The sequence below is a fragment of the Haemaphysalis longicornis genome, unplaced genomic scaffold, assembly GCF_048455015.1.
Source record: "Haemaphysalis longicornis isolate Haplotype H1 unplaced genomic scaffold, Haemaphysalis longicornis Haplotype H1 scaffold_9, whole genome shotgun sequence".
NCBI lineage: Eukaryota > Metazoa > Arthropoda > Arachnida > Ixodida > Ixodidae > Haemaphysalis > Haemaphysalis longicornis.
In genome coordinates, this window is record NW_027526460.1 from 94,305,929 (window position 1) to 94,312,548 (window position 6,620).

Genomic DNA, 6,620 nt, shown 5'->3' on the forward strand with positions numbered 1-6,620 from the left:
CTTGTCTTCGAGGATTTGCGAGTGGGCACCACCCAGGCTTGGGCAGATTCCGCTCTTTCCTTATCTGCCATCTCCCTGTGTTGATAAAATGCTTTTACTCGCTCACTCCCTCTCTTTCCTGCGCGCACTATTTTCATTTGTCGGTACACGGCGGGGCGTCGGCGTGACCACTTATCTGCGACAAAAGTGTGAACATGAGCATCTGGATGGTGTTTGCAGTGTCAGCCGCAGCTATTTATTTCTTTTTCATAAATGCCATAACATCCAGTCAGAGGCGACGCAGGGCGCGATAGCAGTAGTAGCAGAACCTTTATTAGAGCGGAAGGCCAATGGCCGATGCGGAGAGATGAATTATGGAAGCGAAGAGTGTGCTCGGTAAGTGCGATTACGTCGACGTTGAGGCGTGCGCTGACGTAAGGAGAAACGGACAGAAGGTTACGAGCGGGCAAAGTACACAACTACGTCGTACGGTGTGGTTGTCATTTTCAACCAAGTGATCTACTGCGTTTGTGCTACTAGACAAACGCAAGCATCAAATGGCTGAAAATACGCCGATTATGCGTACGAATGGAAGACCCAGAATCGCCCGACTCTGCGCTTCTCCCTCGGGGCGACTGCGCGCCGTGTGAAAAACGACGTCGTCGCGTGAAAATGCAAAACCTAAAGAAAAACGGCGAGCTCGCTCGTGTGCTCACGTGCTTAGTTCTGCACACACGAACCACCTCTATTGCGCACTCATATGGCCCCTATTGGTGCCAATGCCTGTATTATTTTCGTTCGTTTGCTCGTATGTGCACGAGTCCTTGAGTTTGCATAAAATCAGTTTATTCGTAAAAGGGTCGAAAGTTGGGCGAGTTGGTATTGACGCATCTTAAAATTCAACTGCGCGCAAATTAACGAGGACGTGAACACACTGAAGACACCACAAGCGCAGGGTGTCTTCAGTGTGTTCACGTCCTCGTTAATTTGCGCGCAGTTGAATTTTAAGATGCAGTTTATCCGGTAACCCTAAACGTATCGCATAGCACCATAACGCGGGATATGTCCTTTTGGTGACGGACGTAAGGGGCATCGCGCTAACGCCAATGAATTTATTTATTTTTTTACTTCTCGCCTCACCGATCACTCTTGATCAGCAGTCCGGGAGGGGAAGTGAAATGCTCCTTGGATTTCTGTGGCCTCTTGAAATGTTGACATCTGTGACAGCTTGTGCAACATCATTTCTCGAATTTTCTAAATACCCTAGAATGCGTGACAGTGCTTACAGATACATTTGCTGTATAGACGGTTTCTCATGTTTAGGGCCTCCGACAATTCCCAATTTCGCATGTGTTGTCTGTGAAGGGGCGCGATCTTTGCCTGCACCGTTTCTGTTTACCACCTCATACCACTAACCTCACGCGAAACGTAGCCAATCATGTTTGAGTTTGCTTTCTTTGTTATCTCGTTCATCCCTCAGGCCGTGTCTAATCGGGAGCGCGTGGACATCTCGAACCTTCTCGGTGGACGAGGGACTTCCTTTCCTACTCCCATCCATACAACAACAGGTGACTAAGTCTTTGTCATCCTTCATTGCCTTGGTGTCCTCTGTTTAAGTCCGCTTGTCACTTTCTGTCTATTCCATGTCATCCTGATTGAAAAGAGTAAACCGTCTTTATAACGAAGAACTCGAGACAGGAAAATGGCTTTGCTATCAGCGATACTTCGTTAAAGCGGAGATGATTTGCTCTCCCTTCACCTAAAAAAAAATGCGCGCCAGTTCACCCTGTGACGGTTGTTGGAAAGCGAAGCTGTAAGGGACACCCACAACGATTACCCATACGACGTCACTTGAATTCACAGTCGTGGCTCTACAAAGCGCGCCGCGAGAGGTCGCGTGACGCTATCACGTGGCATTCAGCGAGAACGCAGAGGTGCACCCGCAGATGTGCTCAGTGAGTGCACCGTCTGTCTCCCCCGTCTCCGCGTGGACTCGTAGGTAAACCGGTAAGACAACGGGCTCTCGCTCGGTTTCTACATTTGTTCCAGGTTCGGTTCCCGGCGGTGCCAGTAACTTCATTTATTTGTTCGCGGGAGTTTTCTGTTGACACCAACGGTCGCGACAGAACCCTTGGGGTAGAGGTAAAAAGCTCTGCTTTAAAAAGAACTTCGATTGAAGTGAGAATTCGAATGAACCGATCTCGTTACAACAAGTGCGTACAGTAACCACCCCGGTAATGCAGTAACCACCCCGCCTCGCGCCCCGAAGCACGTATGCCGTGGGCACAGGACGCGACATCCCGTATCGGCGGTCCGCGGCACGCACGCAGAGAAAGTCTACTCCGATATGACGATGTAAAAGCGGCCGTCGCTTGGATAGCGGGCGACATAACCCTCTCCTCCCCTTCCGTCGCACTCGCTCGCTGCCCGAGAGTGTGAACGCACGATAATCGCGGCCACAAGGACAGCAGCATCAATACCCACTGTGGAAGCCCTGCACGCGGCGCGCCGCTGCCTGCCTCCGCTATTCTCAAATCATGTTTGCCCATCTGCGCATTGTTTTACTAGTCATTCAATTCAAATGTTGAAATTTCGGCGTTTAACGCGCCGAGTCTACACTTGTTCTCTGAATTTATTTCGACCGCGAAGTGATCTTCAACGTGCACCGAAATCCGGACACACGGGTGTTTTCGCTCTTCGCCTCCGTCTGAAAAGCAGCCTCCGCGGCGGGGATCGAACCCACGTCCTTGGGCTCAGCAGCACAACGCCTTAACCACTGAACCACCACGACGTGTTTTACTAGGCATTCAAAAACACACAACGTTTTTTTAGGATCCCACGTAAGAGACAAAGATGCCGTAGCTGTATGGAAAGGGAGAATCGTCGGTTGAAGCCCAGGTGTATACATTTATAGACCTTCCGTAGACGTTGTATTTGACGTGACGTCATAACCCTTAATTGCCGTCAACCACTTAGTTAGGGCCGTGAGTTGGGTAAAACCAAGATGAAACACGCCCCAATGTTTCTCTTTCTTTTTCAAACTTTGGTGTCCTCAAGTGGATGCACGATGCTGTGGCAGACTGTTTTCGGGTAAGGTAGCCCCCTCTAAAGGTTACATATTTTTGTTTATCACAAAGGGAAAACATGTCCGTGTGTGCAGACGTTGGATCTGCGGAGCTGATTAAAAGTTTATAGTTATGCCGATCTTTCAAGCCAGCTAACTCCTAGCATCGTTTGGGTTCCGTATGCTCTGTCACCCCATAGTAAATACGGCTTAACAATGTTCTGCGCTCAGAAATGAAACGAGAGCAGATGTATTTTCTTGCGTAAGCTCTTAAGGTATTTCCTTCAATGACCCGTGCGCTCTCCTTTTTTTCAACCCTCTAGCGTAGAATATTTTACATGGATCGAGCTAACGGCGAGCTATTTGTTAGGATGATTTCCGTCAGTTACCTCGAATACCCCCACGCGCAATTATTCATAATTTGAGGGGCTTACGCGCCAAAACTACACCTGGGCTAAAAGGTGCGCCGTAGTGGAGGGCTCCGGATTATTTTTGTCCACCTGGGGGTCTATAATGTGCGTCGAAATTCGCGCAATTACTCAGAAAACAGGCCCTTCAAAAGAACACAGTGCATGTATTCGAACAGCGTTCACGTGTATAGCTACTGCGTAACACTCGAGGTAACTCATTAAGTGCCTCGTGATTTGCAATCAGTGGTCGGACTCAATTGTGAGCCAACCGTTAGGAAATCTGTACGAAGAGAGAAACGACCGCGGTATTTTTTTTTTTTTTTTTGCGGGCTGGCCGGCTGCCCGTAATGCAATAACCGTGTCTGATTTGGCCTGTCTCATATTACGGCTACACCAGCAAACCTCGGGGGGTTTAAATAAATAAATAAAAAAAAAAAAAAAAAACACTGTCCCGAACGCAACTGTGTTTCAGGGTTTGGAGTGCTGCACGGACGCTTATCGCTCGCAACGGAAAGACTGATATAACCGCGTTAGTAGTTTCAAGGTTATCAAAGCGAAAACAAGGCACGCGGCGTGTGCCGACTGACCGGTCTAGATAACGCCGCCAAAACAAGTGCTTCACTGGGTGGCGGCGGAGTTGTCTTGACTCGGTGGCGCAACGGTAGCGCGTCTGACTCCAGATCAGAAGGTTGCGTGTTCGAATCACGTCCGGGTCAAAGAGTTTTTTTTTTAACATTTTGCCTGTGGTTGGTATATGTTCATTTCAGTGATTCCTAATTTTGGGGGCGTTGTTGCAAACCAATGTAAATGCAGATTTGCGTACAAAGGCCCACAGAGAAAAATAAATTGACCTCGACGCGGTTCCAGCCAGCAACCTTCTTATTTATAGCCAGATGCGCTGAATTTGCCTCACTGCGGAGTCAAGGCCGGTGCACATTGACGCAGAACGTGATCCTGCACAAGCTACGGATTCCTTTTTTTTTTTTTTTTTTTTAGGGATTCCGTTGACTTCAAATTGCAGCCCTGCAGTCATTGCTATTGCTACCTACGGCGCTTCGCTGGTGCCCGGTCTAGCTTTTTAGAAGAACTATTGACGGACACCGTACTTTCGACCCCTTCGAGTACACCGCGGCGAAGGAAGCAAATAAAGATTCAGCGAAAAAAAAAAAGAAAAACTTTGACCCGGACGTGATTCGAACACGCAACCTTCTGATCTGGAGTCAGACGCGCTACCGTTGCGCCACCGAGTCAGCTGTTCGCAGTGCGTTATCTGGGATGTTTTCTGGGTTGGTTTTTGTGTGTGCGTGTTTAGGAGGTAATTGTCACATTGATGCGTTGTTCGCTATCTTGTTCCGTTGCACTGCAGCGAAGCAAGCTCACGGGAGCGTCGTCAGGCGTAGGGTTGGCACAAAACGTAGACGATCACACGACATTCGCTAGCCTAAAACTCCTTGCTGTGCCGTGTGACATATAAGACGAATAAATGTTATGCGACATTAGGCGGATATTTTGCTTTCAAGGTATGAGCGACATAAGCACATCAGGCGGATATCATCCTTTTTCGATCGCATGTTTTTTTTTTCTGTATTATAATTACTTGGAGCTAATGCAACATAACAAATACCACATTCTCGATTTGTGCAATCCTTGATTTCTTTTTCAGCTTTTCATCTTCATTGCGGGTTCGGTGTTTTTTTTTTTTTTAATTTGATGTCCTCTACTTCACAACCTATGCAGGAAATTTTAAAGAATTTGGCATTTTCCTTTTTTAATAGAGTGGTCAAATTTTGCATGCAACGTGATTTGATCATTTGGCCCGCGTCGATTTCCCAATGTGGAAATTCCCAATCTGACTTCGCCTCTCCTATGGTTCAATTGAAGCGTTCTCGCGTCAGGTGCTACTCTTCACCCATTAGGTTAGAAATTAAACTAAACGGAAGTAATATACCACCGATGTAACCAACTGGTTTGTCGAAGCATAAATTGTACAGAAATCTTGAAAACTGTCTACTAATGGGCAAACATTCTTAGACCGCTTCTCCGTTTCACAAACCTTACGTTTGTTTGGTGGCTTCATGTGTGTTTGTTTTTATTTTTCTTTCGTTTGTTTTTGAGTTCACAGCACGATGACATTGGATTAAGTAGACCCTTCTGATGTCGCTACTTCTGAGTATTTTTAAAATTTTGATTTTTTTGTTTTGTTGCTCGTTTTCCTTCCACAAATAATCTATATCTACACTATAATGATTAAATGTCTTAACTTCCTGAATTATGTATTGTTCTGCAGACACAGCAGCGTTACACGGTTGCTGTTTTTTGTTTAATTTCATGTCTTTAGTCGTTATATTTTTTTCGTTTGACAAATAAACTGATCATCATCATCAAAAACAACAACAGCAATAATAACAGTAATAATAACACAGGGAGAGAGAAGACTCTTTACTGCAGAAGCAGAGAGGTTTGCCGACAACAACAGTGCCGACAACAACAGCCTATTCAGGTCCATCGCAGGACGAAAGCCTCTCCCATCGACCGCTATCCCCTCCTGTCCATGCGCTGTCCGAATCCATTATTTTCCTCCCAATTTCCTTATTTCGTCCCTCCACCCGTCTCTCGGTATCCACCCTGTCACCCTGGTGGTCCACCGCTTGTCACATGACCAAATACGCATTTTTGTGCAGATACTGTTTGCATTCAGGTTCTGGGCAAACACTGCGTACGCATCAAAATGACGGACCGGTGACTCCGCTACGAATGGTCGTTGCTGCCCCAACCACAGCCATCCGTCCGTTCCGTCCGTCCGTCCGTCCGTCCGTCCGTCCGTCCGTCCGTCCGTCCGTCCGTCCGTCTGTCTGTCTGTCTGTCTGTCTGTCTGTCTGTCTGTCTGTCTGTCTGTCCGTCCGTCCGTCCGTCCGTCCGTCCGTCCGTCCGGCCGGCCGGCCGGCCCGAATCACTCTTTATATTGACGACCATGTATTTCCAAACCCTTCCACACGCTGTCAAGTTGCTTTCAACGCGCAGCAGGATGTGGGCGCTGTGTGAGCGCCTTATTGCTCCATTTGCCTGTGTCGTTTCGTTGCACTTCGAAAGACACAAATGCGTTGAAACGATCGTACGTGACAGCAACGCTCGGAAGGACAACGACCAGACCACAGCATCGGCTGGCG

The 6,620-nt window shown here is 47.6% G+C and overlaps 2 non-coding genes across 2 annotated transcripts; one reads left to right on the forward strand and one right to left on the reverse strand.

Annotated features, from left to right (window-relative positions):
• Positions 1-4,097: 4,097 nt before the first annotated feature.
• Trnaw-cca (transfer RNA tryptophan (anticodon CCA)) lies at positions 4,098-4,169 on the forward strand. The gene has a single exon. It is a non-coding gene; the product is annotated as a tRNA-Trp (tRNA).
• Positions 4,170-4,631: 462 nt separating this feature from the next.
• Trnaw-cca (transfer RNA tryptophan (anticodon CCA)) lies at positions 4,632-4,703 on the reverse strand. The gene has a single exon. It is a non-coding gene; the product is annotated as a tRNA-Trp (tRNA).
• Between the last annotated feature and the right edge of the window lie 1,917 nt (positions 4,704-6,620).